The following is a 12,595-nucleotide window of genomic DNA, read 5'->3' as shown; positions in this document are numbered from 1 at the left end:
TCTTTTTGCAAGACAACTTGGCAATATCTATCAAATCACAAATGTCATGTCAATGCCCCTGTAATTCGAATTCTAGAAACTTTTCCTATAGATAAAATTATGCAAGTGTGCAAGAACTTGAACACAGGGAGTCCAAGTAAAAATTAATCAAATGAAATCTATTCCTTCAATGAGTACTGTTGCTACTGCTAAGTCACTTCAGTCATGTCCGACTCTGTGTGACCCCATAGACGGAAGCCCAACAGGCTCCCCCATCCCTGGGATTCTCCAGGCAAGAACACTGGAGTGGGTTGCCATTTCCTTCTCCAAATGAGTACTGTGTGTCTGTGAAAAAATAAGGTTGCAGTACATATGCTGATGCATACATGTATGCTAAGTTCCTTCAGCCATATCCAACTATTTGGGACTTTATGGACATTACCTCGCCAGGTTCGTATGTCCATAGGATTCTCCAGGCAAATATACTGGAGTGGATTGTCATGCCCTCCCCCAGGGGCTCTTCCTGACACAGGGATGGAACCCACATCTCCTGTGGCTTCTGCACTGCAGGCGGTTTCTTGAGTCACCAGGGAAGTCCCACATACGTTGATACAGAAACATTTTTAAGATACACTGTTAAGTAAAAAAATACTAAAATGTAGACAGTTATATACACATATATATGTATAATAAACATACATATATGTATATATATATACCCACGTACTCACACGCTTGAGTAGACTATTTCTAAAAGCAGGCACACGAACTAAAATCAAAGTTTCCACTAGAGAGAGGCAGAGGGACTGGCCAGTTGGAACCCATGACGGGAGGGAGACTAACTTTTTGTGATACACTTCTTTATACTGTTTGTATCTCTTAAAGCATTCAAATATTAATTTTAAAAAACTATGAATAAAAATCCATATAATGAAGTAAATGCATTTCAAAGAAAAAAATGTGCAAAATCACTTTAAAGACTCAGAAGGGTTCCCAGGCTTGAGCAAGTCTTGGCTAAAGGCACTAACCTTTCTAAAGAAAGAATGTGTCAGTCAGAATTGGTGCTGGGCAGTGAATAAAGGCGCGAGAAAGGAGTGTCCATCCAGGGACACAGGTCTGGGCCAAAGTACTTCCAGTTCTGCATTCCCCTTTGTAAAGGCTCTCCCGTTATGGAGATGGATGCCTCAGGCAAGCTTAACTTAATGCCATTTAACATTTTAAAAGCAGAATTAAGTGCCCTTGCTCTAATTCCAAGATCACCAAGCAAGCTTCCAGTTAATAATTTTTTCTCCTTTATGGATCTGCTAGTGTAGAAAGCAACTGTTGACTGTGTGTCTGAATCTATGTGACAGTTATATGCTTTATTGTATAGCAATATAGTTATAATCTGGTTTTGCTTTAACCTAAAAAACCACAACTTTGGGCTTTATTTTAAGAGACATGGGGAGCGATGGGATGATTAGAAGCAATGACATAAGGTCAGCATTTTAGAAAGCCCACCCTAACATAGTGTGGTATATGGATACGAAGAGGGTGAGACTGCAGACCAGAATGCCACATAGGAAGCTGCTGCATTTTAGGCAAAAAATGATGGTGGTTTTGGATTAATTTTTTGGTCGTGGAAGTATTTGTTTGATGTTTCTTTCTCCTCCCAGACTGCAAGCTTGGTAAGGAAAAGAAACCAGGTCAATCTTGCTTGCAAACATAAACCAAGTACTTAACATGACACAGAGCAGATCCCAGTTAGTACCTGTTGGAAGCAAGAATAAGTGAATGAGGGAATCTGGATAGTAGAGATAAAAAGAATTAGACAAATATAAAAAATATTTAGAGAAGTGAATTGGCAAGGCTGAATCAATACAGGGGTTAAGGAGTGGGAGGAGCCAAGGTTTTGCCATGCAAAACAAAACAGTTTGACCAAGTGGGCAGTGGCGCCATTCATTAAGGTAAGGAACACTGGAAATGGGTTTGGGGTGACCATGATGATTTAATTTGGAAATGTCAAGCATGATGCACTATGACATATCCAAGAAGGATGTTCAGTAGACAGATGACCCAAAGGTCATCACTATAGTTGATGGGGACAATTATTAGGACATCAGGAGAATGCAGAAGGCAACAGAAGTCGTAAGTGAGGGTGACATAGCTCAGGAAGAGAAGCAGCCCTAGGACAAAAGCTGAAGGGACGTCGACTTTTAGAAGAAAAGCAGAGAAAAGGAAGCCTTTAAGTAAAGAAGACTATCCCCAGCCAGACAGTTAGGGAGAAAATGAGAAAACTTCATTGACACAAGGCAAAGAAAAAGAATGCTTCAGGAGAGAGTGAGAAATGATGCCAAGTTCAGCTAAGAAGCAAATAAGAGAGGGGCAGAGAAATTTGCCTTAGATTAGTTCTATGAAAGTCTTTGGGATGCAGTGGAGAGCAAGTTTGATGAAGCAGTGGATTGAGATTGGATTCAGAGGGGAGGAAATAGACAGAATGCAGACCAGTCTTCTAAGATCAAGAGTCAAAGGAAGAGAGAAAAGGGCCAAGACCAAAGGGACCTGGAAGGAGAAGAAGGGGACAGAGCTAAAGGAAAACTTTTCTAAGATGGAAGGGACCCAGTCCTGCTTAATTTCTGACACTGACAAGAGGAAGAGATTGAAAATTCAGATGACAGAGGGCAAGTCATCAACAGAGAAAAGTTAAAGGGGATAGGATCTGTCATAGACGGGGAGTGATTAGTTTTAGACAAAGACACTCTTTCCCTTCCCATGTACTGGAAGGGAAAGGTTGGTTTCAGATACAGGCAATTTGTTCATATGGAATATAAGTGGATAGAGCCACAAGAACATCACAATATTGACAGAGAAAAAATAACCAAACTCATCTGGGCTGTTGTCAGAAAGCAGGCATGCAGATTGCTCACATCCAGTCTACATGTCCACGCCTCCCACTATTAACAATGAAAACTCTGCACATTTGGGAGGAAACACCCTTTGTAATTGGTTCCATGTCTGGCTCAAACTGAAAACAATCACCACGTAAATGTGGGATTTAGCCTCATGTGCACTGACTGTCCTTATCACATTATATTAAAATTAGATCTCTCTCTCTCTCCCACTATGTATAAGCTACTCAGAAGCTTCTTGCCTCAGTAAAGTACCTAATTTGTCTGTAGCATCATCAGTGTCCTCAATAAACACTAGTTGAACTGAACTAATGTTTGCATGAAGTTTGACTTAGATGACAGGCGGCCCACATGACGATCAGGAAACATGTGGTAAACTATTCCAGCCAGGAGGAAAATGAAACTTGGTGAAGGCAGAAAGATGAAAGTTGATTTCAGGCAAGCTCCAGCTTATAGGGTCATGGAAAGTGAAGACTGGCAAAAAGGCAGACAATTAGAGATCCTTCTGGAGCAGCAACCACAGAAATGGACCAAGAGTAGACTAAAAAGGTCAGAACACACACACATGGTAGCAAGTATTCCAATCAGATGTAAACAGGTGGATTAGCTGATGCAATTGCCTAAAAGTGCAGGTAGACAGTGCATGTTAAAAAAACTAACCTCTGGTTGGGGGTGGGGCATAGTGGACAGCTATTTCAATGGGTGGGAAACCTTGGGAGCACGGCCACGCAGGCTGGCAGGGAGAAGGTAACCTGCAAAGCCATCTAACCTGAACCAAAGCGGTGAACCTAGAGAAACTCACAGATATGACTCTGTTGCTTAAGATACCTACAGACCTGGAGCAAGCCCTGGGTTAGGCCTGGGGGAAGAGGCAAGGGTGAATTCCAGAACAAAAAAGAAAAGACTGGCGCTTGTGGCTGTCTGACTCAGAATCACAGAACTTTTAGAGATTAGCATCCAACTAATCCCAACCTTCAGTTTCAGGATTAGAGAACCGGCTGATGAGATTAAATGGCTCATCCAGGATCCCGAGTTCTGAAACTGTGAGAGTGTGGACTTGAACCCCAACTCCCATCTCCCCATCCAGTTACCCAGGGTCCTTTACGCTGCTGCCTCTCTGAGTGAGTTGACCTTGGCAGGCCAGTTTCAGTTGGAACCATGGTGGTTGATCCACGGGTTCTGCAACCTAAGACTTCTTCACTGCCCATGAAAGGGGCTTTGCAGCCAACCATCTGCCTGAGAGTGTGTGTGCCTGTATGTTGGGGGCAGTGTGGAAGGGAATAAAAAACATGACCAAGAACAGAAGAAGGAGACTGAAAGGTCACAAAGGGAAAAAGCCAAACCCAGGAGGGCAAGGGCAATACGAGGGCGTGCACGTGCTAAGTTGCTTCAGTCGTGTCTGACTCTGTGTGACCCTATGGACTGTACCCTGCCAGGTTCCTCTGTCCATGGGATTCTCCAGGCAAGAATACTGGACTTGGTTGCCATGCCCTTCTCCAGGGGATCTTCCTGACACAGGGATTGATCTCATGTCTCTTATGTCTCCTGCACTGGCAGGTGGTTCTTTACCACTCAGCAGAGGGGCTGTGAAATAAGGCTGAAAGCAGACCAAAAAGGGTGTGTGGTTTGTGTTGGCTGGGTTTTCTCTGACTTGCCAGAGAACTCAGCAGCCATCGGGTCAAGTTCTCTGTCCACCCCAGTTCCCAGGCCTGCACACACATTCCAAGACAAGGTCGAAGAAGGGAAGCAAACTGTCCCCACTGTGAGCCACAATCAGAGGATTCAGGCCCAGGCTCCCCTGCCACTTCGCATCAGGGGACTCCAGGGCACATGAAATATAAGGAACTTTTATGGCAAAGATTAGAGTTCACAAGAGCCCACCTTCTTAAATGGCACCGTATTTCAGGGGTCAAAATCCAAATTCTAATGTCCTTTGGTTTAAATAACACTATTGTAGAACTGTTCAAAAATACCTCACCAGTAATATTTTTTTGTTTCTGTTGAGAACTGATCAAAGAGGACAGACACATGGGTTTCTGAGTAGCTGGGTCGGCTAACCCAGCTCAGAGTCACTGCCCTGAAGCTCACAGATTTCACCTAGAGAAGACCTTCTGCCAGGTCCTCACTGAGAGAAATCCAGAATGAGTAAAACAAAATTAAAAGTGTGAGTGGGGGTATAATGTACAGCATGGTGACCACAGTCAATACTGTAGGATATTTTTGAAAGTTGCTAAGATAGTAGATTTAAAATTCCCATCATAAGAAAAAAAAATGTGCTAACTATGTGTGGTGACAGGACTTCCGAGGTGGTGCAGTGGTAAAGAATCTGTCTGCCAACGTGGCAGATGCAAAGAGACTCAGGTTAGACCCCTGGGTCAGAAAGATCCCCTGGAGTAGGAAAAAGCAACCCACTCCAATATTCCTACCTGAAAAATTCCAAGACACGTGGGGTGATAGATGCTAACTAGATTTATTAAGGTAATCATTTTGTAATATATACAGATATTGAAAATCATGTTGCAGGCCTGAAACTAATATAACATTGTGTGTCAATTAAATCCCCAAAATGTCTAGAAGGTTTAAAGAAGTAAATCTTCAATTGTTAGAAAAAACTTTACAAGTCAAGATACTTGAGTCTGAAAGGAACACACCGAATAGAGTTTTATACCTATATTTATATATTCATAGACACACTGTACACACAAATAGAATTCTAGGGTGTGTGTGTGTGGTCTGTTCAGGAAATTACTGGAATATGAAGATTATAGGAAAGGGTGGGCAATAATAGGTCATTTTTTGCAATAAAAAGAGGGATTCTAAATGATGCATGGTTATCAAAATTTTATTCTCTACTAGAAGATACTATATTCTCCAGGGCACATAAATCATTTACCTCTTAAGAGTACAACAGATTACAAAGGAGAAGATGATGGCAGAAAAGAAAGATACAAGATGAAGCCTCAATCCACCTCCTTCCCGCTGCTGTGCTGTTTAACTTGTGAACATTTATTTGAATAACTACACTTCCCCTAAAATTGCCTGTACTCTCAAGGCCAAATCTGAACAGGTGGGTCTAAGCAGACAAAGCCCTAAGCAAGACTCTGCATAAAATTCTATCCTGAACTACACTCAGTTTGACCAGAGAACCCCTGGGAAGCCAATCAACCTGACAGTCCCTCTGAGACTGTCAGGACCTTCCCACCTACTTCAGAGCGAGGTTTTAAACCTAAATAAGCAGATGTCTGTAAAGTGCTCTCCAGGACCCTTGGGGAGAAGCCCTGTGTAAAACCAGAGGTGTGTCTCAGAAGTGCGCTTGTACTGGAAAAGGCTTAGCACAGGCCGTGTACAATGTACCAAATGGTAGCAGAATGAATTCCGAATGGGAGTTAATAACTCTTAAGCTTGCTCACTGGTTCAGCTATTCCTCCTGGGGCCCTGAGAAGGCAGAGGCAAAGAGAAGGCTGGAAAGAATAGTACTCTCTGGCCACAGGGCTTTCATGGAAGCTAAGACAGACTTTGTATACAAGGCTGTGGGTTCCTCCACCTATATAACCACACCTGACTATGGCAAAGACTCTGGGGCAGCGGCCTCCATTATGCTCTGTCTGCTCTGCCATCACTCCAATCCTAACCTGCCTGGATGGTCCAGCAGGTGCAAGGTCAGCGTCTTTCATGGCAGCCAACTCATGAAGGCCTTTCTCTGCAGCCTGGCTTTTGTGAAAGTGTTAGAGAAGAGGAAGAGTTAAAATAAAAACAAACAACCACACTCACAGTAAACAAAAAAATATATTTGTTTCCATGCAAAGATCAAACTATTGCTTTGTGATCAGTAGTTTGCATGAACTTTTAACTACTCTGTCTCCAGCAGAGACGGGTTCACACAGACTTAGCCAGACTAAACTTGTCTTCACATCTCTGATGTTTCTAAAATGGTGGGCTGGAGTCAGGTTTAGTCCAAGGAAACAGAACAGAGGGGAGGCCCCCTAGAGGGAAGGTTTTGGCACTACCTTTGGATGCTAGCAAGAAGCTTCTAGGCCCCATGATGTCTTTAATGTGTCATGGCCATAAAAGCAACTCTCTTCTATGCCCCTCATTCATGCAAGGGGGGGTTGAAGCAGAGCATTTCTAAGGCCCCTTCTCCTTCCTTGATCTTAAGTGACCTTGTGAACTTGGACTCATCAGTCCAGCACTAACATGCCACCAGTCTTCTCAGTATCTCACATTTAAAAAGACATGGATGTACTCTGTAATGACCTATATGCGAAAAAAATCTTAAAAAAAATGTGGGCATATAAATACATACATCAGTTCAGTTCAGTTCAGTCACTCAGTCGTGTCCGACTCTTTGCAACTCCATGGACAACAGCACGCCAGGCCTCCCTGTCCATCACCAACTGCTGGAGTTTACCCAAACTCACGGCCACTGAGTCAGTGATGCCATCCAATCATCTCATCCTCTGTTGTCCCCTTCTCCTCCTGCCTCAATCTATCCCAGCATCAGGGTCTTTTAAAATGAGTCAGTTCTTCACATCAGATGGCCAAAGTATTGGAGTTTCAGCTTCACCATCAGTCCTTCCAACGAATATTCAGGACTGATTTCCTTTAGGATGACTGGTTGGATCTCCTTGGAGTCCAAGGGACTCTCAAGAGTCTTCTCCAACACCATAGTTCAAAAGCATCAGTTCTTTGGTGTTCAGCTTTCATTATAGTCCAACTCTCACATCCATACATGACCACTGGAAAAACAATAGCTTTGACTAGATGGACCTTTGTTAGCAAAGTAATGTCTCTGCTTTTTAATATGCTGTCTAAGTTGACCATAACTTTCCTTCCAAGGAGTAAGCATCTTTTAATTTCACGGCTGCAGTCACCATCTGTAGTGATTTTGGAGCCCAAAAAAATAAAGTCTGTCACTGTTTCCCCATCTATTTCGCATATATATATATATATATATATATATATATAACAGATTCACTTTGCTGTACACCTGAGACTAACACAGCATTGTAAATCAACTATATTCTAATAAAAATTAATTTTTAATGATTTAAAAAGACATGGATAGCTTGAAGAATTCAGAACAGATGCTGAAAACATGCACACAGGACATGATGACATGGAAGGTCCTCAGATTCTCTCACTGCCGGGCTCTAAGCACCACTCCTTACTTCAGAGCTGATGTATAAACTGAACTTTCTCCACACCTGAAGTTTTGCGGAGCTTCAGAATCCGAGTACAGGGTCCAAAGCCCCAGGTCTACATCTGACAAGCTCAGACCCAGAAACATTAAGGAGCTGCTTCCAGATCACGTAATTCCAGCTTTTTGTAACATGGGTGGAGCGGAGAGTTGAAATATGCAAGGTTAGTACCTATGTATTATTTTTTTCCCCAGGTTTATAACAACCACAAGCATTCATTCACTCCTTCATCTCTGAGATCAATATTTACCACTTCACAGTCCTTTGGACAGCCCAGAGAGCAAAGCAAATGGTTAGAAGGCATCCTGATTATGTGGGCTTTTTTCCTCTTTTAACAGAGATCAATCAGAAAACAAATATGAAGCTAAAATTATCAGGCCACTGCAGGGTTCAGATCTCTGCCACCTGGGGGTGGGATTTCTGTTTTTAAAACTTAGAACAAATAGATTATGAAAATGATCAATCAACTATTGATAACTCAAGGTTCAGATTTTTTTTTCTATCCTTTTTTTTCTCTTACATACACCAAATGAGGGGAAAAATTGCCCTGTCTAAATAACCTATCCCCTAAATCATCCAACTGATTTGTAAACAGTAAGTAAAATAAAAAATTGGCATTGCCATAAGGAGCAGCAGGTTCAGTGCTACATTCTACCCTACTGCTTTGAACCCACAAGAATCTCTCTAGAGAAGCAGTAGAGTTAGTTGGATGGATAATGTCATGGTATAATATTCAATAATGGCTTGATATTGTTTCTTTTCATAACAGGAAGGATGAACAATGAGTTAAAACTGGAGGCACCTGCTTGGTACCAAAGATTTTTTAAAAAGAAGAAAAAAAGGTAGAAAAAGAAAAATTAAATTCCCTTTCCTCAGCTAAAGGAAAAGTCTAGGTTTTATATCCCTATAACCTAGAGATAGTCAAAGCAATCATGCAGAATGTTCCTGGGAAGAAAGAGACCTCAACTCTCAGCTGTTCAGCCAACTTTTTGACTTAGAAAATGTCTTTACAAGAGAATACTAAAATAAAACAAACAGAGGTTTATGGGATAGAAACAGTGAAAGATCTTAAACAAAACTAAACACAGAGTAATTTCCCATTACTTGCTTGTAATAATATATAACCCAGGCTCTTTGCTCAACTCTAGTGCTCTGAATTCCCATAAGGAAATGTCACTTTTTGAAGAAGAAAAATAATCAAACACATTTTCGTATATAGTTAATGAGAGGTGATGGAGAGGGAGAGGTGAAAGAAAGTAGGGTCAGAAGGTCACAGGGCTTTTCAATTGTTTTATCCAATGTAATAAAAACTTCCTCAGCGTAGAGATAGAAGGTATGAAACTGAGATTTCAAATGGCTATGCTGAGCTGAATTGTGTGAATGCCTTCACTAGGAAGAAAGAGTGTTTTTAACTTGTTTGCAAGTTTTATTGAATAATAAATGATGTAAATAAGACTCCCTAATTTATTAACAAGTCCAATCTAGCTTACGCAAAAGCACAGTTCAAGGTTCTAGAACTCCCAATGGAGAGGCTGAGAAGTAAATATCAGAGTGGTAAAATCTGATGCCTTTGAATCCTTCTAAATGCCAGAATTTTTTAGTATAATTAATTGCAACAGTGGAAAAGCTTATGCAGGTGAGAGAGCCAAAATTAATGTATTAATGACATAACATTACAATTGCTTAACCAAGCCAACAATGAATTGCACACAGAGGCTTGAGCAGCAGAAGCTCAAATCCTATTTATGTTGTACTAAGAAGAACTGAACTGAACTGAAGAGGAAAAATATTAGATTGGTCTCCAAGTATCAATCCCAAATCAGTGAATGTCAACAAAGAAATTTAGAAATAAAAAGTCACTGCTGGTCTTCATAAAATATGGACAATATAAAAATGCATGCCCTTTCACAGCCATGTGAATACACTTAACACTTCTGAAAAGTACATTAAAAATGGTTGACGTGCTAGGTAGATTTTATGTCATGAGTTTCTGACCATGATTTTTAAAAATCCATGACCTATTTTATGTTTGAACCGTATCTCTTACCACTGGGTGAGATAGACCGTGTCTTTTGTGAAGCATTTTGACACATTCGAAACTTAAATGGCGGATTACATAACTCCAACAACAAACTTTACTCTTGCATCCTGTTTATATGTGACAATAGTATTGTTTGTAAATTTAACTTAGTACAGCTTTGGTATAATCATCTCCAAATAACAGAAGCTGGCACATTTTGGCAGTGTGACGTTTGGCAGTGTGACATTAGGCAGGTGTGATGTGTAACTATAGATGGACATAGACGTAGACATAGGTCACAACAATGGGTAAAGAATATGAGACAGATACTGTGAAGAGAAGATTTTTAATAAAACATACAAGGACTCTGAAAATGAAATGTCAGCATGGCTTAAAACATACATGTAGAATCAAAAAATAAAATCCTCTCCCTTAATTAGTCTATAGGTATATTTTTTAAATGTTCTACCATGGCTTCTCTCTGAACCTTAAAAGGCACAGTGATTGTGACTTTTTCCCTGTGTGCTTAGCCACTCAGTAGTATCCGACTCTTTGCAACCCCACGGACTGTAGCCCGCCAGGCTCTTCTGTCCATATGGATTCTCCAGGCAATTTCCCCAACATATAGATATTAAGAGATTTACTATTTTTGAAAGATATAGTAAGCTGTTTCAGCAAGTTCTAATCACACTTTATTTAGCTACACTAGTCCTGCTTTTAAAAAACAGAAACATATAATTTCAGCTAAACTTCATTAAACTAAAACTTTAAAACAGGTTATTTTAGGAACACCACTGGGTCTAATAACAAAGTAAAAAAAAAGAGAGAAAGTGTAATTTGGTTCCAACTGTAGCTGGTATCCACTGGCCAAGAATTGAAAAGCTGTTCAAGCAAATATTAATATGTAAGAAAGAGAGCACAGATGGTGTCATATAAGGATGCGAGTGAAACAAGCCCAACCACTGATGTCATTTTGATATCAAAGCAACAGAATTCAAAATAATTATATGAAGTGCTTTCCAAACAAGGATTTCAATACATTTTACAGATAAAGACACTGGGACATAAACTGACGAGGCTCAAATAAAGCTGAGGGAATGAGCAGAGAAAAGTGCTTTTACTCAGAGCTCACCTCAATCAGCTTGACTCCTGTTTCTAAACTATTTCCCCATTCCTATACACTGAGCTTACACACCTCCCCATTCCCTGAATCTCAATGGATTTTCAAATCAGAAGAAGAAAATGAGTAGAAATTAGGAATTATGATTACTATTATTAGATGAATAACTGTGACAAATGCTTTAGTAAATGTAAACAAAAAAAGTAAGCCTGAAAATAGGAACCTGCCATCAGATAAAAGGAAATAACAACAATTGTGAGAACTGATATAGGAAAACTCTACTCAAATCTGTTATTAATAATTTCGTATCTATCAGGCAGCTAAGACCACTTAGGTGTAAAATAATATTTTTTAAAGAGAGTTTTCCTCCAATTACGGTCTTAAAAATACTAAACTGAAAAAAATAATAATTAGCCCTATGTTTCCTCCTTCATTATCTATCACCTAATACAGAATTTTAAAACAATCACAAAAGAAAACAACATCTAACTGTTTTCAGGGACTCCTCATGGTCTCAAAATAGTCTGAAGGACTCTGAATTCCATATGGCTTCCTCCATCTGACTACTGACACCCCATCTCATGAAAAAGACACAAATCCTGACAAAAGGCCACAGACACTCTGATCAGCCTGGCGAGCCTCTACCAGCCCAAGCCAGGGTCGGCACAGTCGGGACCCTACCCACCCTTCCTCTCCAGCCCTGCCTGCTGCTCTCCTTGCCAAAAGGATTGCGAACTGAGCATCCTGGATCCAGCCTGACAGCTGGCTGCTCCCGGCACATCTCAGCACTGCTGGGCCGGCACATTTTCCTCTGTTCTGTTGTCATTTCCTTCTGCCTGAGCCCTCTAACAAGAGCATCACCAACAGGACAAACAGCAGAGGCTGGGAAGGTCTCTTACTTACATTAAAAAACAGGTTGTCTCGGTCAACAACGTTGGCATAACCAGGGTGTGTGTTGGGTGGGGGAGGCGGCGGGGGGAGGTGGTGAGGGGGGAGATGCATGCGCACTCGCCAACCGGAAGGCCACATCCCAAGCCCTACTTTCAACGCTGCCTATCGTGGTGTCAACAGCCTCAAGTAAACCGGGAGAAACTTTGCCTTACAATCCTTTTTATGGATGAATAAAATATCGTGTTAATAAAACATATAAAAGGGCAAAGTTGCTGGCTGGGGGAATCTCTAATAGAGGGAACAGGGGACTGCTAGAGAAAGGACTGGTGAGCCCCTAGTTGGTAACAGATTTGTCACAACGCATCAGACGAGGACAGAAATACACAATTCTGCTTCTCCAATGGACCAGGACAAGCTCAAGCACTTCCAGGGACATAGGGGTCCCAGGGTGAAAACAGCATTCATCAGAGTATTCCATGCTGCTTTATCATCCAACCTC

At 41.2% G+C, this 12,595-nt stretch overlaps 1 protein-coding gene across 4 annotated transcripts in view; it reads right to left on the bottom strand.

Annotated features, from left to right (window-relative positions):
* Positions 1-12,595, bottom strand: part of NTRK2 (neurotrophic receptor tyrosine kinase 2) — a 409,841-nt gene that overhangs the window by 394,126 nt on the left and 3,120 nt on the right. The gene's annotated exons all lie outside the window — the stretch shown is intronic.

The sequence above is a fragment of the Moschus berezovskii genome, chromosome 7 (assembly GCF_049115385.1).
Source record: "Moschus berezovskii isolate FMDL1 chromosome 7, NW_MosBer_1.0, whole genome shotgun sequence".
Lineage (NCBI taxonomy): Eukaryota > Metazoa > Chordata > Mammalia > Artiodactyla > Moschidae > Moschus > Moschus berezovskii.
The sequence above is the reverse complement of the archived record's forward strand: the minus strand, read 5'-3'. Positions and strand labels throughout refer to the sequence as shown.